This window comes from Lepidochelys olivacea, assembly GCF_965140295.1.
Source record: "Lepidochelys olivacea isolate rLepOli2 genome assembly, chromosome: 22".
Taxonomy (NCBI): Eukaryota; Metazoa; Chordata; order Testudines; family Cheloniidae; genus Lepidochelys; species Lepidochelys olivacea.
In genome coordinates this window covers 3,089,895-3,101,899 of record NC_140432.1, presented here as the reverse complement: position 1 = coordinate 3,101,899, position 12,005 = coordinate 3,089,895, and the positions used below count along the sequence as shown (strand labels likewise).

General features: G+C 49.8%; 1 long non-coding RNA gene across 1 annotated transcript in view; it reads left to right on the top strand.

Annotated features, from left to right (window-relative positions):
* Positions 1–5,329, top strand: part of LOC311511358 — a 35,251-nt gene extending 29,922 nt beyond the window's left edge. Inside the window, exon 6 of the long non-coding RNA XR_014709266.1 lies at positions 3,419–5,329. This is a non-coding gene — a long non-coding RNA (uncharacterized lncRNA). The remainder of the gene's footprint in view (positions 1–3,418) is intronic.
* Positions 5,330–12,005: the final 6,676 nt, after the last annotated feature.

Below are 12,005 nucleotides of genomic sequence, written 5' to 3'. Positions count from 1 at the left end.
AACTAATGGGTAAGTTATGGTACTGCCATTTACCCCTGTAACAAGTACCTGCTTTCCGCCAGTAGGTGGCGAGCCCTGAAAACTTTCTCGCTTAATCATGGACCTTTGAGCCCCTGTGTCCATTAAGAAAGGAATAATGTGTTTGTCATTTACAGTTACATGTATCCGGGGGTCTTTTGCTGCTGTTTTCTCCTCTTTGGATTTAAGCTGGTTTATTAGGAGAGGAGATTGACCCCCGCAAGCTAGTTTCCCTGCTCTGGTAACTCTTGCAGTTGCCGCCGCAATGGAGTATACCGGGTGTCTGCAGGTGGGGAAAGAGGAGAGAGCTGCAGAGGTGCACTGGGAGTAGCATGAGTTGTCTCCCAGTCAGCTCTTTTAAAGGTGGTGAATAATTTTAGCCGCTCTGTGGGCAGTCCATTTATCACATCTCTGGGATAACCTAAAGCCAGACATTGTCTCCACAACTTGGCTCTAAGCTCCTTTTCCTCCTGGGTTGGCTCTCGCTTGTTTTTATGTCCTTTAGATGGTGCCCCCTTGTTTTCCTGAAGGGAACGCATCTTAGCTTTGCCTGTCAGTGCTCTGATGTCTCCGAATTCTCTAAAGTATGACACCAGAAGGTTTAGCAGTGCCCAAAAGGTTCTGTTATGTGCTGCAGCTTCTGATCTAAGGGACAGTGCCATAGCCCTGTGGTTACTCGGAACTCCCTTAAGCAGGAGTCTGAGATCATCTACATCTACCTGACCCTCCCATGGGCTTTCATAGGCTAACTCTTGAGGGTTTTGGCCAAGCATGCTAACGACAGCCACAGTTAATAGAGCTGTTTTTACCTCATCTATGTTGGTCCAGTGCATTACTGTGGGTTCATCTCGGTCTGCTGGGTAAATTCCTCTTGCCCATCGACAAGCCAGAGACCAAAGTGTTTTAGGGGTGTTCCCCTCTGAATGTTCCAGGAATATTCCTGCACCTAAGTTAAGGCGCTCAGTTTCTTGGGCTGTCAGGCATATATATCCACCCCCAGTGTCCCAGAGGCGGACCAGCCACTCTATTATACCTTCCTCAGACTTTTTAGCAAACTCTCCCTGGATTGTTTTTAACTCCATGGGAGTATATTGGTGGGTGGTAATTTTGGTAAAGTGAGTTGGAGCTTTACTCCCTTTTCCCTTTTTACCTCCCTTCTTTGTTTTTGAAAAGGTGGATGGATCATTGTCATCCCCTTCTTCATCCAGCTCTGCCCCACTCAAATTTCCCTCATGTTCTTCTGATTTGTGATGTGTGATAGCTGGTCTTAATTTTACAGAGGTACCTTCCTCCTCAGAGGAGGGGGACTCATCTGCTGAATCCCAAATGTGTACATCCCATTCCTCAGGGTCTGGCCAGAGAGCAGTCTCAACTTTAGCTCGGTTGATTCTGCATGTTTTAGTCTCCAGCTTTTCCCTTCGTTCTATCCCTTCTTTCTCAATTAAGGGAAGTAATCTTTTCTGAAGATGTTCCATATCCCTATTCAGTGTTCTTACTCTGGTATCTAAATTCTGGCATTCCTTGCGCAGTGTGTCCCTTTCCTGTTGTAGCCTATTAAATTCTATTGCCAGACTATGATAATCCTTACAGGCAGCTTGCCAAATGTTAGTAAGCAGCCATATACAAGCACCTTTTCCTTTCCCTTTCTTCATCTTGCAGGCAGTTCTCCAGTTACAGAAATGCTGCCAGATCTCTGCTGGTTTTCCCCAATATTTCTCCAGCAGTTCTTTGCTCCACAGAGGATTTCCCCATCCCTCTTGGGTCAAACTTTTCTCTAGCTCAGGGAATTCTGTGATGTTTATCATGACTGGTTTCATTTTGTTACTGTAGTGCAGCCTATATCACAATCCTGTTCATGACGCCAAATCTGTTAGCTGATGGCCAAGGATGTTTGGTGAGGTGCCAGCTATGCCCGTTTTATATCATCCGTGACTTTAACTGCTAGGACGCACTGTCCCTTCGCGGCGGGCAGCCCGGGCTAGGCTGACAGATGCCCCAAGGTCCTAAACACCCGTGACTTTAACTGCTAGAGCTCAGAACTCCTTCGCAGTGGGCAGTCAGGATTGACTGACAGGCGCCCCAAGAGTTTGCCCCGTGGAGGCGGCACAACTCAACGCTAGGCTCTTAGTACTCTCACCTAATGGCCAGGCTTTAGAGCCAAAACGGCTGAGGTTCTTTAATTGTGTTGGCTGCTTTACAGTAAACCAGAGAATCAAGTCAGGCTTATGCACAAATGGTTACCAAAATTTATTAAACTAGATTCTAATCATGTGGTTACAAAATTGCTAGTGCCTACTTATTTAAATGTAGAGATGTTACACACACAAACAAGTTACAAAACTGAAGCCACAATCCCAAAGAAAGAAAACAAAGTATAGAGCTCTATTTCAAAATATGTGTACACTAAAGATAGGAGATCAGGTGTGGGTGCTTCTTACCCTCCTTGCATCTCTCGATTCCAGCGGTGCCAAGCCAGGATCGGTCACTCAATTCCGCGGAAAGACGAATAAGGGACAAGGCTTAGGGACCCTCTTAGCTGCCGAAGCCTTGGGAGGCTGTCACTTATCTGACCAGCAGATAGATAGTGAAAAGCACTCAAAAATCATGGTGCTGTAGGTCCCATACTTATACCTCTGTACTCCTTTATTCTCTTTCTCCTTTCTTATGCCAAATTGGGGCTGGTCTGTCGGGGCGACGCCAGCTTTCTCAAGAGTAGTTTACACTTGCAAGGGAGAGAAACAATAAGTTTCGACTACTGGACATTCCTTTTATTAGGGTAAATATTTTCCCACCGAGGATGTTGGGGTGTGTGCATCATGCTATTTAGTAGGGGCTAAGAGCCATGTCTGTCACAGCTTCTCTGTCTGCTGGGAGCCTAATCGTTGTATATGTTCCCAGAGGCACATTGGAGCAGCACACCTGTGCTTCTCACAGCTTCAAAGGCTGTGCTGGAATTGATGTTAAGTGCCCTGTTGTTTTGGCTTCCTTGTGTTTCCAGCAATGCTGGTCTGAGGGCGGGGGGGGGGGGGCCTGGCTGTCTGGCTACAGAGGGGTGGTGTGAGAATGGGGTCTCAGGAAGTAGGGGTAGTGCAGGGGGTGAGGCCAGGGTTCAGGCGCTCATTCCCCCCCCCCCCTCCGCCATAGGAAGCTTCCGCTGCTCCTGGAGGCAATACACCCAGCTGCAGGGGGTGCCTGCCTGTGCAAAGCAGTCAGAGAAGGGTTAAAGGAAGTTGTGGTGGATGGGGAACATGTGGGTTTCGGAGTCAGGTCTACCTTGCCAGGCAGAATGGTTTCCATAGACTTGCTTTTGCAAAGACAGGAGGTCCATGTACATTGTTTTCTCTGGGCATGTCAGGCTCTTTCACATTGTTTCCTTTCCTTCTTCCCCTGCTTTCTCCAGCTCTGACACCACCTTCCTTGCAAAGGTCTGTCTGACAAGTGTAACTGTCAGGATGGCAGGCTCTGCCCCATCCCCTATTAAGCGGAACAATCCTATGGATTCCTGTGACCCCCACAGCCTGCTGCGACCTGTTGGGTTCTAGGCCAGCACCGCCGAATACTGTCGTGTTTAATTATGGCTGACAGTGCATGTCCCCCTGGAGCAGCCTGAGCAAGAAGCTGTCCTGGGATATGCACAGATGGCAGCAGGACAGGTCTTAGTGCAGCAAAAGACAAACAAGTGATTGCTTAATTATAGCAGAACCTCTGTTCTCCTGTGTGCTGCTGAAGGAGATCATTCACTTCCTTTGCCACTGTCAGTGCACAGAGGAACTGTGGGGATCCTCTCCAATTTATCAACATCCTTCTTGAATTGTGGACACCAGAACTGGACACAGGATTCCAGTAGCAGCCACGCCAGTGCCAAACACAGAGGTAAAATAACCTCTCTGCTCCCTCCCACGCAAGATTCCCGTTTATTGCATCCCAGCAGTGCCTCAGCTCTCTTGGGCACAGCCTCACAGTGGGAGCTCATGTTCAGCTGGTTATCCACCGTGACCCCCAAATCTTGTCAAAGTCGTTGTTTCCCAGGAGAGAGTCCCCACGTTGTAAGTGTGGCCTATATTCTTTGTTCCTTGATGTATACATTTACCTTAAGCTGTATTAAAATGCATATTGTTTGCTTGCGCCCAGTTTACCAAGGGATCCAGAGGACTCTGAATCCATGACCTGACCTCTTCATCATTTACCACTCCCCAGGGTTTGTGTCATCAGCAAGCTTTATCTGTGATGATTTTTAGGTTTTCCAGGTCATTGATAAAAATGTTACATAGCATTGGGCCAAGAACTGATCTGTGGGGGATCCCACTGGAAACACACCTGCTTGATAAGGATTCCCCATTTACAGTTACATGTTGTGACCTATCAGTTAGCACCCATTAAATGGACTAAAAAACTGGCTCTCTTAAATTTATAGTGTTCTAGGTTTTTGTTTTGTTTTGTTTTGTTTAAAATCAAACTATCATGTGGAACCAAATCAAACACCTTACAGAAGTCTACGTCTATTATGTCAACACTATTATCTTTATCAACCAGACTTGTAATCTCATCAAAAAAGATATCAAGTTAGTTTGACAGGCTCTAATTTCCTTAAACCATATTGATTGGCATCAATTACATTCATTTCATTCATTCATGTTCCTTTACGCCACTGGCATTTAGGGCAGTGACAAATCTCCTCCACTCCTGTCTGTTTCTGGCAAATCTGTCAATGGTTCCCCAGCTGTGCCCCAGGTTTTTCAGCTCGGCTTCCACAGCTCTTCACCATGTTGTCTTCGGGCGGCCTTGTTTTTGCTTGCCTTCAGGTGTCCATCTTATTGCTACTCTGGTGATGGAATCAGTTTCCATCCAAAGCACATGACTAATCCATCTCCAATGCCTCCAGGCAACGATGGTGCTCAGATCCTCTTGGCTGCACTGTGTCAATAGATCTTGGTTTGAGATTGTTCTGGGCCAAAAGATATGGAGGATTTTTCTGAGGCAGGTTGTATGGAATGAAGACAGTTTGGACATATCATACTTTCTCATTTCCCAGCATTCTGTACTATAAAGTAATGTTGAAAGTACACCACTCTGATAAATCTTGAGTTTGCTTTTGGTGTTTGTATTTTGATGATTTCCAGACTGTATTTAAGCTCCTGAAGGTGTTCCTGGCTTTACCGATTTTGTTCCAGATGTCCTGGCTTAGCCCACCATCCTGGCTGATGGTGCTACCCAAGTATGTGAATGTTTCTACATTGGTGAGAACATAATCCTCTATCTGTACTGGTGATGGTGAGGCAATATTAAAGGTCATGATATGTGTCTTATTGCAGTTGATTTTCAGTCCAATTTTCTGGCTGAATGCGTTGAGTCAAGTTGTTGTTTTTTCTTGTATATGGTGTTGGATATGTGATAGGGAAGCAGCATCATCTGCAAAGTCCAGGTCTTCAAGGGATGAGAAGAGTGTCCCATTTAATGCCTCTTGGCATGTCTTCTGCTGCACGCTACATTACCCAATCAATGGCAATGTTGAAGAGGATTGCAGACATGACACACCCCAAAGTACTCCTGTTTTGACTTCAAAACTGAGCTCACTGTGATCAATGCTGCACGTAAAATTGAAATAGAAGCTTTTGATGACGTTGATGCACTCCACCTCCCATGGCCCGCGCCAGGTGTGTGCATGGAGTAGGCTCATCAGGTGCGGTGGGGACCGCAGCGCGCCCCTGCTTGCTCTCGCCACCGTGTTTGGCCCTGCTGAGCCTCGCAGATCTCTGGGTTTTCAGACCCCTGGGTGGGCTGACAGAGCTGCTCGACCTCGCTTGGCATAGATTTCCACCAGACTGGCCCCGACAGGAAGGGTCGGGCACATGCCCGGGCCCCCAAGGGAAGCCCCAATTGGTCCCTGGATCTGGGTGCGCGAAAAGGAGAAGGGTCGCAATCCGCCTAACACCAGACTCCCCCGCGGTTGGGGTGCCAGCTTGCGAAGGGCCCTTCCCGTCACGAACATGAGCGCCACATTGATTGGAAGGTGAGAGAGGAGCGGGTCCTCCTTCCTGTGGGGGGTGCTGACAGTCAGATCTTGCATCCCGGCCACTGGGCCTGTGCCATGGCTGCGGGTGGCAGGGATGCCCGGGTCCCCAGAGGCTCAGAGCCGGGAAAGGAGGCTGACTCGGAGGGCTGGGTGCCTCCCTTCAAACATGCGCCTTGCCCCCTGCAAAGAGGTCGGGCACAACACTTGGGTTGGTCCCCTAGGCTCATCTCTCGTTCTCAAACTTCCTGAAAACCCTGTTCTCACAAATCTCCACGCACGTTTCTGAAAGGACAAAGTCAAAAAGCCACCGGCCCCATCAGCAAGACAAACCTGGAATTGTGTCTGACCTCCTGATTCTCTCGGTTGGTGAGGTGCCTTAGGGCGACCCCTTCTGGACATCCGTGAAATAACCGGCCATCAGGTCAACCCCATTCCCTTGAATGGGGTTGACCTGGAGGCCGAGTGAGGACTTAGAAAAATTTCCAGCCCCTTCCCGGGGGTTGACCTGGTGTCCGGGTGAACATTTTCCCAGGATAGACCAGACTTGGCCCTACGGTCAGGGTCTGAACCAGGCTGGGGAACTGCTGGAACCATTGTGGGAAAAAAGGATCAGGCCCACCAAGCCTGGGACCCGGCCGCCAGGCAAGTCTCCCAGGGCTCACCAACCCTGGCCGCAGCGAGGGGCTGCTCCCCACCGTGGACAGAATCGGGCCCCCGGAAATCCAAAATATTTTTCTTTTCCTTTCTCCCACCTCTGAGAAAGGCTACCCAGGGAGGGGGCTCTGATGGCCGAAGGGAGCTCCGCGTTGACCTGGGGGCAGGGTAGGAGCCGGAGTTGACCTGGTGGCCAGGTGACAGCTAGGGTTGACAAGGTGGCTGAACTGTCCCGGGGTTAATGAGGTGGCCGCTGGGAGCTGGGATTGACCTGGTGTCCAGGTGGGGACTTAGACCGTTTCCTCGGGGCAGACCAGACTCAGCCCGACGGTCAGGGTCCGAACCAGCTGAGGGAGCCGCTGGAACCGTTGTGGGGGAAAAAAGGATCAGGCCCACCAAGCCTGGGACCCGGCAGCCAGGCAAGCAGCTCGGGGCTCACTGTCCCCAGCGGCAGCGAGGGACTGCTTCTCCCCCTCCCCGCGCACAGGATTGGGCCCCTGGAAGTCTGAAAAAGAAATTTCCCCGACGCCTCTGAGGAGGGCTGTGCAGGGAGGATTTGCAGAGGAGGTTCTGTGGCCAAAGGCAGCTCCAATCTCCACCTCCCAGCCAGGCCCAGCCCCGGAGCCTGAAAGGGAAAAAGGATTGGGCCGATGAGAGACGGGGGACCTGCTACACGGCAATGCGACCGGGGCTCAACATTTCCAGCTGCAGCGATGGGGGGTGGCTCCTGCAGGACACAATCAGGCCCCTGGAAGCATGACTTTCCCCAGCACCCCCACCCCACCCAACCACAGCATGGGAATCCCAGGTGCTGTAGGCAGCTTTTCCCGATCTGAGCCAGCTCTCTCGTTTTCTTTTTTTCTGTCCACTGTGGTTTCAGCATTTTCTTTGTTCCTTCCCACATGTCTGGCCCCTCGGTCCACCCCAGTGAAGGCCAACGCCTCACCAAGAGGATGTGAATTCGCCTGGGGAGGAAGGACAGGGGCCCCAGAAAGCTCCTCATCGCTCCTCAGCCCCTGGTTCCGCTAAGTCAGAGGTCACAGCTGGAGGTCATGGGTCTGGGCAGTGGGTGTATGGCTCCCTCCCCACGGCTTCCTCCACCGGGGACCCACAGCTCCCAAAGTTGCAGAAGACTCCCCGGCCCTGGGTGGACTCGCCCGGAGTCGCTTGCCCCCTCTTGCACCCAGCCGCTGGCCTGCAAAACCACCACAAATCCTCCAGCAGCCACCCAAGCGAGGCCGGGATAGCGGGTGTGCAGCCTCCTCCAAGGGGGACCCACAGCACCTAAAATGGCACACCCGGCCCTGGGGCGGACTCGCGTGGTGTCACTCAGCCCCCCTGCGCCTTGCCACTGGGAGCAGGCACCACCCCAGAATCAGCCGTGGCCAACCAAGCCAGGCCAGGGCTGCCTGGGTTCTCCCCTCCTGTGAACATCCGTGATAGTACCACAAAACTTCCAGCCATCAGGTCAACCTGTTTGCTAGACTGGGGTCGACCTGGTGGCCAAGTGGGGATTTAGAAAAATTTCCAGCCCTTTTCCCTGGGGTCTTGAACCGATGCCTGGCCTGACCTAGACTGACCATCAGGGCTTGGCCACTCACGCCTAGCCAAGCCTGAGGGGCACCCAGGGCTGGGGAGTCGGGCTCCGGCTCCCCACCTCTCCCTGGCTTCCTCTGCAGGGGCCCCAGACCAAGCTGCCAGAGGGAGCTCTTCGACCCCACGAGAACTGTGGGATGGTGCTTCCGCTCTCTGCCAGACCTGGGTACTCCCTTCTCAGCTTTCTAGGGGACAACTAGTAAGCCTACCCCCAGGGGATGACTACTAGGCCTCCCCCCAGACCCCCTGGGAGACGACTATTAAGCCTCCGCCCGGACCTGCTCTGTCTCGACTATTAAGCTTTTATGGTCTGTATTCATACTGAAAATCAAGACCAAGTGAGCTTTTGCCCTTCTGCTCCACAGGTTTCTGTCCTCCCTGAGCTCACCTTAGGACACCTGCATTATGGTTTGACAGGTGTATCACCCCAGTCAAACTCCCCACCTGACACTGTCCCCGGAGCAGGTCGCAACTGGCACATGCTGGGCACTTGGAGCCAGAAGCAAGAGCCCCTTGGGGCTCGCTGCCCTGGGTAAGTGAAAAAACTATAAGAGTAGTGGTATTTCACCAAAGGCCTCCCACTTATTCTACACCTCTCATGTCTCTTCACAGTGCCAGACTAGGGTCAAGCTCAACAGGGTCTTCTTTCCCCACTGATTCTGCCAAGCTCATTCCCTTGGCTGTGGTTTTGCTAGATAGTAGGTAGGGACAGTGGGAATCTTGTTCATCCATTCATGCGTGTCACTAATAAGATGATGAGGCATTTGGCTACTTATGTACAGGTGTGACTACCTGCCCTTTCCTGGTTACTATACACAGCCAGTCTGTATCCAAATCCAGTTAAAACAATTTTTTAAATAGGATATCAATCCAAATTTATAAGTATAACCCTTCTGCCCATCAGAGTTGGCAGCAACAGGGGCCGGGTTCAGTATCTAGGGGTTCCGTTCCAATAACACAATGCAAAACCGGCTCGAGCCCTCACCCAGTGACCCGGGACAAATACATATTTCACTCCCCCAGGTGCCTCTAGGAGGCAATACTTCCCCTCTTGCAAGCACAGAGTCTGCGTGTAGCAAAAGCCTTTTTTTAACAGAGAGAAACAATGTGGCATTACGTTGGGGAAACACCACCAACAGGGTTCATAACCCACCGCAAGCAAACTGGGCTGTGTCCTTTCCCTTTGGTTCTGGAGTCCAGCAACCCAAAAGTCACCCAAAGTCCAACAACCCAAAAGTCTCTGACCCTGGTCAGGGCAGCCCCAGAGTTCTAGTTTATTTGCAGAGTTTTACCTCCCAGCCTGGGTGGAAAGGGGCGGGGGTAAGGGGCACCTTACGTGGTCCAAAGCCAACTACCCTGCCTCTCCGTGGGGCTCCACTCTACTCTGCTCCACCAACCATCCCGCAAACCAAACCGCTCCACTCCGCCAGCCACTCTGCTCTGCCAGCCATCCCGTGAGCCACTCCAGCCGTCCCGCAGACTGCTCCGCTTCACCAGTTGTCCCGTAGCTGCCTCAGCTGTCCGACGAACTGCTCCTCAATACAGCTTCAGCCCCCACCCCCACTTAACACAGTACTCAGTGATTTCAGCTTGTGGTAGGGGGCCTCAGTGCTGGTGCATCATTGGCCCAAAGTGAATGCAGCTCAGCAGCCTGTAACCAGACTCCTAATGGAGTCAAAATTAGCTCTGATATTCCACAGTGGAGAGAGGAGACAGTACAATTGGCATGTAAGGCCCTCCCTGAGAGCCCCATACCACCAGGTATTAATACCAATACCTGCACCTCTCTCTCTCAATTCACTGGGTTTTAGAACCCATGACCCTGCCTAGCGAGTGCTGCTTAGTTGATGGCGAGTCCCTCCACCATAACAAAAGGCCAAGTACAGTTCCACTGTCCTTAATTCACACAATCAGGATAATAACAGTTTATTCTTCCTGCCCCAGTAAGAGAAACTGGGGCTCCTACAGCAGCCAAAGTGACCATCTGGGCAGGGTGGGTTTGCCTATGCAAATGAGATCAGCCTCTGAAGTTATTTTCCACAACCTACCACAACTCACCATCAGATGTCAGGGTAGAGCTCATCCTGACTATGCTTGCATCAGTATTTATTAATGAGTTAAAACCACTATATTAAGGAAGGTTTCAGAGTAGCAGCCGTGTTAGTCTGTATTCGCAAAAAGAAAAGGAGGACTTGTGGCACCTTAGAGACTAACACATTTATTTAGCATAAGCTTTCGTGAGCTACAGCTATCGAATTATGCATTTGATGAAGTGAGCTGTAGCTCACGAAAGCTTATGCTCAAATAAATGTGTTAGTCTTTAAGGTGCCACAAGTACTCCTTTTCTTTTTATATTAAGGAACTGGTGAGTAAGTAGCAAATGGATATAGAGGTACGGACAACCAATAATCCATTAAAATTAAAATATGGAGAAATGACTAAAGTTTAAATAATAGTAGTATACACCGAATGGACCTCCAGGATCACTACTTGTCACTGAACATAGCCATCATATCTGCAGTGGCATATAAAACAAGTCTGCAAACCATCAGAGGAGTGAAGTTTTGGAATAGCCTTCCAAGGGAAGCAGTGGGGGCAAATGACCTATCTGGCTTTAAGATTAAACTCGATAAGTTTATGGAGGAGGTGGTATGATGGGATAACATAATTTTGGCAATTAATTGATCTTTACATATTCATGGTAAATATGCCCAATGGCCTGTGATGGGATGTTAGATGGGGTGGGATCTGAGTTACTACAGAGAATTATTTCCTGGGTATCTGGCTGTTGAATCTTGCCCATATGCTCAGGGTTCAGTTGATCACCATATTTGGGGTGGGGAAGGAATTTTCCTCCAGGGCAGATTGGCAGAGGCCCTGGAGGTTTTTCGCCTCCTTCTGTAGCATGGGGCACGGGTCACTTGCTGGAGGATTCTCTGCTCCTTGAAGTCTTTAAACCACGATTTGAGGACTTCAATAGCTCAGACATAGGTGAGAGGTTTATCACAGGAGTGGGTGGGTGAGATTCTGTTGCCTGCATTGTGCAGGAGGTCAAAATAGATGATCATAATGGTCCCTTCTGACCTTAATATCTATGAATCTATAAAAGTCATTTAGTTTGCTCCACTGGCCATGAGCCCCAATTACAAGGCCAAAAAAGTGAACATTTCTGACTCCCAATATCTTCTTAATGACGTCCTCCAACTTGGAGTAATAGGCAACCTTCTCCCTGTGGGCTCTTTCCAAACTCCTGGCATTATCTTCCTAATGAACTGTTACATCAACCACCACTGCAGTATCCCCTTCTACGAAAACAATATCTGGCTTTTGCAAATTTCCTTCTCTATTTCTCCAATAAGGTTCTACTATTGATTTCCACCCTAATTTGCAAATGTTATCAATTACCACAGAGACTACCCTATTGTGTCTTCTTATCCGAGCATCCTTAGTTTTAAAATATTGCCCAGGTATATGTGGTACTGTTTTCCTAACCTTTCTGCACCATCTGCACATGGCATTTAGTCCCTCTCTACCTTTTGCCAATATCTCCCTTGTTGGATAAAGATTAGCCCTTAACTGTAATCCGGCAATCAGCGAGGAAGATTTAATCATACAAGATCTTTTCAAAATTGAATTATTAATTGTATTGTTTCTAAAATACATGATACCTATCCCCTGACATCTCGTTACACCATCTAATACATTCCTCCTCTCTCCGCTTCTT